At 37.5% G+C, this 13,541-nt stretch overlaps 1 protein-coding gene across 5 annotated transcripts in view; it reads right to left on the bottom strand.

The window, feature by feature from the left end:
* Positions 1–12,058, bottom strand: part of PPM1B (protein phosphatase, Mg2+/Mn2+ dependent 1B) — an 84,641-nt gene extending 72,583 nt beyond the window's left edge. For all 5 annotated transcript variants that reach the window (XM_026072261.1, XM_026072264.1, XM_026072265.1 and 2 more), the window contains exon 1: positions 11,914–12,058. The gene's annotated coding sequence lies outside the window, so the exon portion shown is untranslated. The remainder of the gene's footprint in view (positions 1–11,913) is intronic.
* Positions 12,059–13,541: the final 1,483 nt, after the last annotated feature.

Raw genomic sequence — 13,541 nt, 5'->3', positions numbered from 1 at the left:
AATAGACTGGTGCTAAATCAGCATATATAAACTTTGAGCAAAGAAGGACTTCACACTTCAGAAAGTTGCAGACAAACTGGAGAGAAGACAGAGGAAGCAGCAGCAGAAGTTTAGAAGAAATGGTTACAAAGAGGTTGAAATCATTGCCATAGTACAGAAAAGGCTAGAAAAGCAGAAAAAAATCCAGGATCACAATAATTGTCACTTGTAATAATGTTTTATTTTATTGAAAGTGCGAATTAACTGTCTCCCTACTTTTCCTGAGGTGCATACAGTAAGAAATTGTTTGCTTCATCATGAAGGAGTTTTAAGATATGAAGAACTACTTTGAAATGCAAAGTGGCTAAGCAGAGAAGTTGCCTAGAAAAATTGTGAAATTATTCATTAAGGAAAGGTTACACTTCGCTAAGAATGAACTACATTTACTTGCATCCTGCCTCCTCCGAAAGCAGGTTACCTGAACTCCTGAGGTTACTTTCAGCCTAATATTCACGTCTACTAATCAAAATCAACCCTGAAATACATAGTTATAGAAGATGTTCTGTAAAAATAAGATGTGCATGATGTAGCTCAAAATAAAAACATAAAGAGGCTACTACTACATACACAAAAACCATTAAAAGGATTCACCAACTGTAGATTCTGCCTGCTCTAGTTTACAGAGCACATTTTTTGTGCATGACTTTAAGCAAACCTGATAAATTAAGAGCCCCATCCACTTATTTCAGCAAACAGCTCTTTCTCCTCTGATGAAGCCTTACTGCCTTGCAAGAATGAAATGGCAAATTTCATTAGCCTAGCAAGAAAGCTTGCATAGGTCCATTTGCAGTCTATTTTAAACCATAATGCCTAAAACCAAGCACATCCAATGGACCGCCTCACAGGGAGAAGGTTACAGCCACAAATGCTCTCATAAATAAATACCAACATAAGAGACTGACTGGGAAATTTAACTCAAAGCCTTAGATGCTAAAATGCCAGCTAATACACCAGTGATTGGGCATGCAAGTCAGTCATGCTGAAACTCATTTCACATGAAAGCGGCCAAACATGCAAATACATCCAAAGGGCAACCCTCCACAACTCTGGACACTTAGAGCGAGCAACTAAGTCGTCAGCCTAAAATCAATAGTAATCACACTGCCTTCGGTGAGGTAGCTTCGCAATCCAGCAGAATACTGGGGACACCCGTTCTGATGGCAGACAGGTATAAGAAAACAAAGTCAACCAGTCCAAAATAATTATAGCAGATCTGGTTAAACTTACGCAGTCAATATTAGAAACCTCTTCTCGTATACCAACTTCCAATAAGAACTAGATCATCAGGAAGATCACCCTAACATCTCATATCAAGCTCTCAGTAGCAAGCATTCTTACAAAAAGTATTTTTGCAGTAACAACTTTATTGTAGGAGCATAAGTTATTTATATCAAGATTATACTACCACACATACTGCATATGCACCCAATGTTTTTGCCATTAAAAAAAGTCTTTAAAGACACCACTGAAAATTTGTTGTGGTACTTGGAAACAGTCTGTTCACAAAAGTAACACACAGGTAACTATCTACTACTACAGTTCTGATTACTTCCCTTAGATTCCAATATTGCAAAAGAATCTGTACACGCACCAACATGCAGGCGACACACTCGCAACACTACAAATATACAGGAAATATTTAACATCAACCTCAAAAACCTTCATCCTTTTGATGCTTTAAAAAATTTATATAGTTTTTGGCATTTTATTTCAGCATTTAGTTTTTAAACAATAGGGATCACTAATTTTCAAGAAGACTGCTTACAAAACAGTCCAATATTAAACATGATTTGCTTCTTATATGAGGGAGTTAAACCAGTCACCAGATTTTGTATTCAAACAGCAGGAATAAACTAACCATAGTCACAGCTTACAGACACATAAATAGAGGACTTCTGCAGTCCATCTTCTACAGAAACTCAGAGTGGAAATTGCACTTCCTGAGGAAGCTTTCTCCATGAAGTCCTCATGCTTAGTCATCCTTTCTGTACAGTACTTCCTTAAGGCAAGCTACAGAAAGGAAAGGATTTCTTGTAAAGAATATCAGTTGTTCCATTACTAGTTACTATATCCCTACGTAGTATGCATCTCATATCTTAAAACAAAGTCAGCTCATGTCTAGTTCAACTGCCTCCCCTATTCCACATTATTACTGGAAGCACAATATCTGCCATTTCATACCACTGAGGTATGAATAGCAAGCAATATCATATCCAAGGTATATAGATCAGTCATTTAATCAAAGAAGCTAGAACACTCCTGAATACATAAGCAAAAGTCTTCCCTGGATTTTTCATAGCACTACAATGAAATTAATCCAAAAACAGTTGTAGATTAACCTCAAAACAACTTATTGATACTTCATGGCACAACACACTATCACCTTTACCTCATACAAATAAACTTCCATTACAATAACAGTATCAGTCATGCTCAAAAATGGATGTAAGATAAGTTCCAGTTTCTCTCTAAACACAAGTAGCCAACAATATAGACTGGGAAAAGAATTGATTTTGAACTCTCCAGCATTTTCTACGCAGGCTGTTTAACAAAGTCCTTACTGGCATTTAGGCGCTCACTGAAATTTTCCCTTGCTAGCTCCATTGCTTATTTATGATCAAAATGCTACAACAACAACAAAAACCCCGCCTTTCATTACACAAAGCTTTATAATGTAAAAAATTTTCCTTTGAGACGCATTTTAAAATTACCCTGAACTGAATGTTACCAGATCAAACTTAGACTTAAAATCTGGCACAAACCCAAAAGTTATTTTGTTTCTTGTAAAAATTTAAGCCAATGTTTAGCCAAATAAGCCCTGAAACCTACCTCCTGGATATGATTACTATTACTGATCATGTTTGAATACTCATGCTAAGATTTTATTTCTAGAGAGTTCTGTAAAAGCAATTACATCTTCCCTCACACAAGACCACATGGGGAAGACTCAGATCTGAAAAAAGTTTTTGCTCAAGAACTGGAGTCTAGGCTAGCTAAACTATCAAGAGTCCTAATTTTGGCTGTTTTAACTGGTAAGGACACATACGCTAACAAGAAGCGCAACCTTACTTCTCCTTCCTTATACCACTATCTAGGATTTTGATTTTAAAGCCTCAGTTCTGCTATGCTTTCATCGAAGTAGAAAACTAGACTTCTAATATGATAGACCATTTCACTTAAGTTATATTGCACATAATCAACAGCTGTCCCAGATAAGTACCATCTCAACAACAGCCAGTTTTCAGGAACTGAGACAGTGTCTACAATATTACACTGAAACAACCGATCCTCTTACCTGTAGCACAATAGTGATGACACTAGTCTCTCTGAACTCAAATAGCTGGGATGCATAAAGATCTAATGGCCTTTGATTCAAGCATTACTAACATTATATTACAGAACCAATTTTATCCTTTAATAGACTGTCACATCATGCAACTTCATGTTCTTTTTTTAATACAGGAAAAGCACCTGGCTATATGAAATCAGCTAAGAAATCCCAGAGTTCAAGTAGCTCTTATGCTTGTGTATTATGCTATGTTCCTTATACAAGACTTCAAATTATCTGTTCTGAAGAACCCCTAAGAGATATGTGGAATAAAACAGCATTAATCAGATTCCAGGTTTAGACAGATTTTCTTTAACAATCAGCCAGAAGCTCAGATTTTGCATGGACAATAAATTCCACAGCATGGTACAATTTCCCCCTATAGTTTGGCTATGAGATACTACCATACTTTTTGATCACTCACCTATTTGAGAACTTTGTGCATACATAATAGTTCTTTTCCTAATAAAAGCCAACCGCGTACTGGGTTGTATCACCACAGAGATGCACTGTTGCCTCATGTTGACTTGCTGTCCATCAGGACCCCTGGTCCTTCTCCTGCAAAGTTGCTTTCTAAACAGCAATCATCCAGCCTGTATTGAGGCATGAGCTTATCCTGTCCCAAGCACAGGACTTGGTTGAGCTTTGAGTTACATCAATCCATTTCTTCTGGTGTGTCTACCCTAAGGTCTACCCTTTAGTTTATCAACCACTCATTCCAACACAGCAGCAAAAGTTCTATGGGTGAATTCTGTTCCACTGTCCAGGTTCTTAATGAAGACTTCATTATGCTTCCTCTTCAACATTCAAACACCTCTCACCATTTCTTGAAAGACTTGAAGGCAATAAGCCCTGAATATCTCTGCAGAGCAAGGTTCAATCTCGAGAGAAAATGTGGCCAGTAGAAGAACAGGTGAAAGTGTCCACTTCCAGCTAGTAACTCAGTCATTGTGGCTTCACTCAATACATGTAAACTTTGAAGTTCAGTACCCCTTCAGCCAGGGAGAATTTATTGCCAAAACTCTGAATTTTTATAAAATTTAATTATTAATACCTGAGTTTGAGAAAACAATTTCAGTTCCTTCTTGGAAAGATATTTATCTCGCATAAAATTATTAGCTGAAGTTTTGGAAATCTGGAAGATTATGTCTACTGTAATTCCTAAAGCTTCCTTGAGAACAGAGAAGTTCTAATCTAACCTAAATTCTAATCTGTGCTCCAGGGGCTATTCTTCAAAACAATATATATTACTCAGACCAAGGATGGAAATCAAGGATTCTCTTCTTCCAATAGTTTTCCCATCTGTGGGGAAATCAATCTCATATCACCTGGTAAGTGCCTGTAATCATCAGCAGTAACCTTTGGAAGGCCTTTAGAAGAAAATATTGGTCTTTTCTCCTTTGGCAAAGGAGGAGACTGAATCTGAGCAGTAGCTCTAGCTACCACTCTACTGTATAGACTTCATCTTTAGTTTTAAATCAACAGCTAAGCCATTTCCAAGACACTACAGGGCTGCGAGTCTTTAACAAACACAAACAKCCCTCTACTGCAGCAAGAAATTAACTCAAACCTTACTTCTCTTAAGTCCTAACATCACACTCTGATGTTTCCTACCTGATGCAAATCTTGCATGAGGAACTTCTCATATAAAGGGAAGAAAGGCAATAATTCAGACCTAGAAAACCAGAGTCATTCACCCTTTTGCAGTGTGGAAGCATAAAGACAAAAACCACATTAAATATTGGTTCAAGCAAGTTTAAGTTGATATGCTATATACATGTAACAGTTTTATTAAATTCTCATCCTCTGACACTTAAGCAAAATTCAGGATCAGTATCAGAGATCATTTTCCCAGTAGCTACATGCTCAAGATTTTTTGCATTATATCAGATGTGTTAAATGGTCTTGAAATCAGATATGTAGGTTTGTTATTTTGTTTCTTTTGAACAGAAGATCAAACACAGCTTTTCTCCAAGTTCTGCTTATAAAATGGTAAACAGAGTTCTTACTCAGTTACAGAACATCCCCAGTGAGCTTACTTTCCACTGTATCAAAGAGGAAACGGACAGTTATTTTAAATGAAAAGCATGCTCTTTTCCTTACAGATTCAGGTTTAACAAGCAGAAATAATACTTACTTGCTGGTTGTCCTAAATAAGGCAAAAAAACCTTAATTAACTTATAACATCTAAAAGCCATATAAAAGTTGCAGCAGACACCATTAAATAACTTTCAGATGACTTGTCAGTTCCAAAGGCAGTATTATAACTGTACTAATACCTTGATGGCCACAAGTCCCAAGAGAGGCACTAATCTATCTTTTCATGTAATCAGAATGGTCCAGCATCAATCTTTTATGCTTAGGTCATAAAGTGTACTGCTAAATATCTCCTCCTCAGAGGGATTCACTCAACAGGMCAGTCATTTTTAATAAGTCAGTGCTGTGGAAGAGAAACAGTGCCAGAGTTTCCTGTTACAAAACACATGTCCTCCTGCTATAAAAAAGAATGACGTTTCAGAGATCTTTAGTATCTAGTACAGCATTTTAAGTGACAAACAAATGGTCAAAGTATCCGTACCAAACAATTTCAAAGTTTATTGAAAGTGAAGAAAATGACTTTTCAGGCTTAAATAAAAAGTTTAGACTTGGCCTTGGATTTAAAGTAAAAAGCTCCTCTGTGTGTATGTCTCTGTATATAGAGCATGTATGTATGCATACACACACTACACATGCTATATATGTATAGATATACATTATATATAGTTTTAACATTCATAAGAAAGATTCATTGCATCCCTCAATATACACAAAAATTACAGAATAAGTGTATTGTAAATAAATACAAGATTACATTAATTAAGTAAAACCAGGTTCATTTGATAAGTGAAACCAGATTAAGCAAGCTTTAAAGACCTTTGTTTACAGAAAACTTTGGATCTTTTTTGAATCACAGAATCGCAGCATGGTTGAGGTTGGAAGGGACCTTTGGAGATCATCTAGTCCAACCCCCCTGTTCAACCAGGGTCACCTAGAGCACGTTGCCCAGTATGGTGTCCAGACAGTTTTTGAATATCTCTAAGGATGGAGATGCCACCACCTCTCTGGGCAATGTGTTCCAGTGCTCAGTCACCCTCACAGTAAAGAAGTTTTTTCCTTATATTCAGACAGAACTTCCTGTGTTACAGTTTGTGCTCATTGCCTCTTGTCCTGTCACTAGGCACCACTGAGAAGAATCTGACTCCATCTTCTTTACTCTCTCCCATCAGATATTTATACACACTGATAAAATTCCCCCCGTCCCCTCCCAAGCCTTCTCTTCTCCAGGCTGAACAGCCCCAGCTCTCCCAGCCTCTCCTCATATGAGAGATGCTTCAGTGCCTTAACCAGCTTTGTGGCCATTTGCTGGACCGCTCCAGTAAATCCATGTCTTTCCTGTACTGGGGAGCCCAGAGCTGGACCCAGTACTCCAGATGTGGCCTCACCAGGGCTGAGTGAAGGGGAAGGATCAACTCCCTCAACTTGCCGCCAATACTCTGCCTAACAGAGCCCAAGATACCATTGGCCTTCTTTGCTGCAAGGGCACATTGTTGACTCATGGTCAACTTCTTGTCCACCAGGACCCCCAGGGTCTTCTGCACAGAGCTGCTTTTCAGTTGGTCAGTCCCCAGCCTGTACTGGTGCATGGAAAATTGCATAGACTTTACTGACTTTAAAAATGCTAGCACTATATAAATTTACTTTAGGCAAATAGTCACTGAATTTTTGAGCAAAGGCTCTATTTGAGAAAGTTTGGCTGTAACAGCTACTCTAACTTCAACTAGTACAACATAACCACAAAGTACTGACAAAGTCAAATAGCAAGTATGGGAATTTGAGAATGAGATCCGAGTATTTCCTTTTGGTTTAAAAATAAGCTACAAGAAAGGATAGTGATAGATTAGCATTTATGTTTACTTACTATGCTTTTTGCGGGGGGTAGGGGGAGTGTTTTTTCTTTGTTTGTTTTAAATAATCTGTGGCCATGCAGCAGCTTTGTAGTCACCATTAGGAAGGCTCTCAGTGATACAGCTGACCAATACAGCTGTATCACTTTTCTGATACACAGAAACCAATAAGTATCAAGATGAGCCTTTAGCATAGAACCTACAATCAAGAACTTTTCTTGACAGTATCACATGAAGGAAGCATAACAGGCTTTTAAGCCAGGCACTCCAGAATTTTGCAAGTTATCCCCATAACCAGGTAGGACACATGACCAGGACCAACAGTGGTAAYTTTGAGATGAATTTGGGCATCTCTATTGCTACAAAGAATAGTGTAATAGTGTTAAAAAACATAAAAAACAAACCTAGCTTTAAACTAGCAAGTTAAGCAGGAGATAAACAAGATTTGAGAATATGCTGCAGCTACTTTAATTGGTGTGGAGGTACAAAACAATCACAGGCTTAACTTAAGATTGCGGATTCTCACCCTTTTTCAACATCAGTAGCAACACCCGAAAATATTATCACTTTTGCTTTGCCTCAACTACTCACCACTACACTGTACCAGCAACTGTTTTTTCCTCTCAGAACTGCTGGCTGAGATGTTTTTGCTATTACTCTTTAGAACGTTCCATTGAAGAGGAGTAAGATTAGCTTTAACACTTTCAAACTTTGCTGTTTTGACTGCAGTGAGTTTAGAAGCAAGCAGCTAAGCCAGCAGATCCAAGAGGGCAGTGATATCAAGAGCCAGATTTAGCACCACAGCCCTTTTTGCTTTTTTACTGTTAACATCAGAAAACATGCATGTTTGTGGTCTAACTGGTAAGCTTTGGATGGCTTGCTCCATTGAAAGTTGTGAGTCTAACAGTACTGTGGAGCAGATTATGGATCTCTGTCATCAGAAATATTTCACAGAAGCACTGTGTTTTAGCATTTGAGGTACATTAAGAGTTGGATACATATACTTAAGTCACTGACAAAATACGAGAATACAGTTAAGGGCAGAAGGTGACTGAATATTCTCAATCCCAAATCAAGTACTAGGACACAAGGAAGTTATGTTTACTGTTATTTAAAACAAAACAAAAAAAACCCTAAGTGTGAAGTTAAAAACACCCACAAATCTTAATTTGCCTCAATGGTGGTCATGTCATAAGGGGAAAAGGATTAGTATCTCTACAGGTCACTTTCACAGCATTTGGCATCTCAAAGAAAAGATCAATTTAAATTATGTTCTATACTATGCAGTCTTGTAACTATTGAGCATCTAAGTTCAAGGGCTGATACTAAATTAAACTGCACCAAAAATTAAGAAGTGTGTGCAAGTAACTTAAAAAACATCAAATATGCACTCATAAAGTGAATATATTTATCAAGCAAAACTAAAAATATTTCAAAGTTTGTCTTTTCAGAGGTTCACTTCATATTCTGCTTTCTTGTAACCTTATTACTGAAAAGTAGGTTAAACTATGCAACTGCAGACCTTCAAGCTCAGCTTATATAATGGTCTCTCAWGGATGAGTTGCATGCTTTTATGCTGTGGCGTCTTATTCTCCTGGAATGCAGTTTGGTAGGTGCAAAGTTAGAGATCAACTCAGACATATAGGATGAAATCCACAGAAAACTTGAAAGCGGACTCTGAATCTGGCTTTGCAACCACAGCAAATAGTACAAAGACATCACTCAGATCAATGCATTTTGCAGCCACCAAACCTTTATCCGTACATGTGCTTCACCCTAAGATAAGTTGCAGAAGTCAAATTCACAGTTTTGTGACCATGTGCAAACTTAAAAAAAAGATGTAATGCTCTTCGTAGCACATAATTCTGTTTGCCATTGTGACTTCTAACATTCAGCAGCTCTTAGGTTATATGGGCACCACAGCTAGGAACTCGCTAAAGAAGATGAAAGCAGATGTCACTCACAGTGGGAAATACTCTAAAGTAGACAACTTCTTCACTGAATTTCAGGCATCTTAATTTGTCACGTAACAACTTCAGTTTTTCTTTATTAGATTTTCTCCAAATACTATGAAGCCTGGGAAACACAGTCAACTTGGTTATATGTGAGCAGTTTATCTGAGTTACAGATTAACCATACAAAAAAGATGTATAAATACCCAAGCTGGTTCACCAAGTACAACAGCAAAGCAAACAGGCTATTGCTTCTAGCACCTTCATGGCTCCAGAAGCACAGTAACTGCATGGGAACAGAGTGAAGGCTAAAGTCTGTAAGAGCCAAGCTAGAGGCATGTGAGTCAGTATTCATGCCCTTGCACCACTTTCCTGAAATACGAGTCTGGTGCACAGGCACCTTATTGATTAGGTCTACTTAGTTAAATCAGATATTAACACTTCAGGCCTATCAGCTCTGCAGTCACTTTTTGTCCTTAACAGGGACTCTGCAACCAGGTGTGGTTTTACTGTATTATATCAGCCATAGGATTGCACTGTACTCTTATTTCTCCCTACTGCCCATACTATGGCAAGTCTGCTATGGAGATTTATATGCACACAGTATTAACTGAAATTCCTTTTCTTTGTATCAGCTCATACTTCCCATAGCCAATAGGCATGTTCTCATTTCTTTACCTGGCTATTCAAAACAGAGATACATGTGTGGCACTTGGATACCAGAAAGCATTGACCTAATACAAAAACAATCCCTAAGTAAAATTCATATTTATTTCTTTGCAGAATCATTTTTTCCTGCTCTAAATTTAATAAAAGAGCAGCCATTTTTTTGAGGTAAATTTAGTTTATCCCTTTCCAATCATCAATTTAACTACCAGCAGCCAGGTTTGACCAGTATTAAAAGAAACAGCACATAAGCTTTTGAAAAAAAGAGAGCCAGTGTTTAGCCAATACACACTTTGTATTAAAGTTGAAGAATTTATTTTATTCTTCATTAGCATGAAGCAGTATGTCACTAAATACTATTTCTCTACCCTAAATCAGACATTTAGGACAAATTCTTTCCTTATCCTTTTCAACTTTGTTTAATAAAAATTTCGTATGTATTTTTGTGAGAACAAGGCAGCAATGAATGGTTAGCTCAATACTATCAATAAGTTGTTCCTAAACAGGTATGAAAGACCAGAATAAGTGATCTCCAGCAGGTCTGCAGAACCACAGCAGAAAATTGCCATTTATTTACTTAATTGAGGGCTAACTTGTTGATTCTCACACACRCACACACACAAACCTGAGGAAATGTGACACAAGGGTTAGGGTAGATGAATGCTAGAGGTACCTTGCAACATAAAGTAGTCTATGCCTTGCACACCATGAGAAGAGTTTTGCCTTTTTTTGCCTAGGATGGAACACACTACTCACTTAACTGTTACAGCAATGCAACTGACACATAAAAATTTGATCAAGACAACAAAAACAAAAAACACATTTGTACCTTTCTTCCACTGCAGCAACAAGAGAATTCAAGCCATCTTCCTGGCACAAACCTGTTACTGACCTATATATATATCATCCCGCCTAAGAATAAGACATATTACACCACTCAATATCAATATTCCAGACTGGTCCTGCCACTAACAATGATTATAGCCTAAAGCAAGCAAATCTTACTGTCAAGTAAGATACCAAAAGGTGAAATTAAGACTAAAACACTAATCACAATTCTGCTGATTCAGCATATATTCATAAAATCACTTTATTGCAATCTTCAAACACATACTCCCCATTTAAAAACAGGGAGTAAATTATTCAGAAACATACAAAATAAAGCATGCAGCCTTTGATAAGTATTTGCGGGGGAGGGGGGGCGGGGGGGGTTATTTAGTTTTGTAACATCAAATTCATCAGTCTTTAACTATCAGAAAAATAATGTAGATTTTTAGCTCCCCACATGCAGTCGAGAACAGTCACCCAGTAGTGGGAGAAGAGTTATCTCCTTCGCTTCCCTTCATCAGATAAAGTTATGATAGAAAGCAAGCAGCTGAAACATTCAACATTGACCTGGAAGAAGACACCAACCTTTCCCCTTGAAAAGGTCATTCAAAAGTTGAAGCTATAGCAGACTTATAACAAATATTAAGAGATTTTCTGTTATTGATTTAAAAGGTAACTTTAGCAGTACTGCTGCTAGTAGCTCATTTAAGGAAACACAAACCTTGAGGGGAAAAGAACCACGCACACAGACAGTAAGCTGATCTCAGCGTATGGTGTCAAAAAGCTTCAAGAATTTTACTGACTGACACTACRCAGTCTTTTGTTTGAGAAAATATCTTCCTCAAAATCTGGGACAAAACACACTTGCATTTTGAAAAAATTACAGTTTTTCCATTTTTTTTTTAAACAGTGCTTTCCACAGAAAGAGAGAGGAGTTACAGTTTAAGTCACATTTCCTCCCTACAGAAAACAAGATTATACAAGATTCAAATGCATTTAAAGAAAGAAAAAAAAACCTCACACATATGCTTTATCCGATGTATTTTTAAACTTACATTAAATTCTTAGTCAAATGCAAATATATAATTATAAAACAGTCAAAGTACAATTGATTATACCATCCCATAAATTTCTAAGGGGGAGAATTTGTTCTTACCTGTAGCCGCAACCCCGTCAAGGTTCTAGTTCAGTGCTGAAAAGGTTAGTTTACATTCCTGCTGCCAAGAAGCACATAAAAGAACAACTTGCAAAACCTTGAGATAACAGTACAGGCCACAACATCTGCTTTATTTTGGTGTTTCCTAGAAAGAAACAAAGAAAGTGGTTAGCTACTCTGGATGGTATACAACAGATCTGTACACCAGTTTTTTCAGGAATGCATCTTTTCCCTAAACAGAAGTGCTTGAACTACCATTAAACCTGGATGTCAGAACCCCTCCAGCACATGCTCTAATCAGCACATTAAAGATTCATGCTAGGAGAGGAAAAAAAAAAAACAAATAAATAAAAATCCCATTTCATTCAGCAACACAGACTAGCATCTCAAAAACCATCTAGCCCATACCTGGCATTCAAGTCCCTAAATTTAATTAGGGAAGGAATAGCCTTTGCATGCCTGCTGACATAAGAGTGCCATTCTCCCAATTTTATTAACCTGCTTATATGACAGAGTACGCTCAGTGTGACCGACAAGACTGAAATCCAAGTGCAGCGTGTATGATTTGTAAGCTCTTTGAAATTGTCTTGTACATATGTACAAGATCATTAAGCTTCAGTTATAAAAAGCATTTCAGCTCCTCAAAAATAAGCATCACTATACATCTTTAAAGCAGTTTCTAAAAATTAATAATAAATTCAGCTTAAAATATAAAAGTAGCCAATAACTAGCAATACAAACGTGCACATCTACAAAAACATCTAGGCATCTAAATCCCATTGTTTTGAACAGGACACAAACGCCCAAATTCCTTCATGGATCAGAGACTACATATTTAATCTTATAAACCACCGCATCTCACAAAAGTTACCATGACAGTACACTGGTAGAAGGAACCATCACAGGAAGAATTCTGGATAACAGCCAGCTTTGTCTGGGACACGAGGAAAATACAAGCCTTTTGGTAAGACCGACGATTTTAAGTGTGCTGTGATTAGAGCACGTATTCCAAAAGCCTAGTGAGCTCTCACAAGTGGAATAAGGAATAAAGGGGACATACTACAGACCTTGACTCTAAGGCCACTGACTGGAGAATGGAGCTATGACCACATTTCATTACGGCTTGACTCTTCAGAACACCAACTGCTGTTTTGAACCACGAAATTGTGTCTATGTTTTCTGGATTCTCATAAGCAAGAAGTTTCTTGAAAGAAGGAATACTTTTCTACTGTTTGAAGAATCTTAAGGCTTCTTGAGTTTTATACAAGTAGAGCCAGATTGCTGCAAGCCCTATATTTTCCCCAAGATTCTCTCCCATCTGACACCAAACCATAAGGATGGTTTAAGCCATTAAACTAAGCCAGAAAAAGTAAATTATTTCCTGCCAGTTTAGCTCTCTGAACCAGCTTAGGAACCACAGGACCAGACAAGTGCCAATGCCAGAAATGCACAGCCAGCAGCTGCTGCTGATTTAGATTTGCTCAGAATATTGTGAAACTATACCTTAAGCAGTATCCACTCAATCATTAATGAACTCTAAAGATTTTTCTTCCAAAGAACTAAACAGCACATCAGCAGTAAACTCAAAGCAGCTCTCAAGCCAGACTCTAAATAGTTGTATTGGTCTG

The sequence above is a fragment of the Apteryx rowi genome, unplaced genomic scaffold, assembly GCF_003343035.1.
Source record: "Apteryx rowi isolate R43461 unplaced genomic scaffold, aptRow1 scaffold_34, whole genome shotgun sequence".
Classification (NCBI taxonomy): Eukaryota; Metazoa; Chordata; class Aves; order Apterygiformes; family Apterygidae; genus Apteryx; species Apteryx rowi.
Note: the sequence above shows the minus strand (reverse complement) of the source record. Positions and strands in the feature narration are given on the sequence as shown.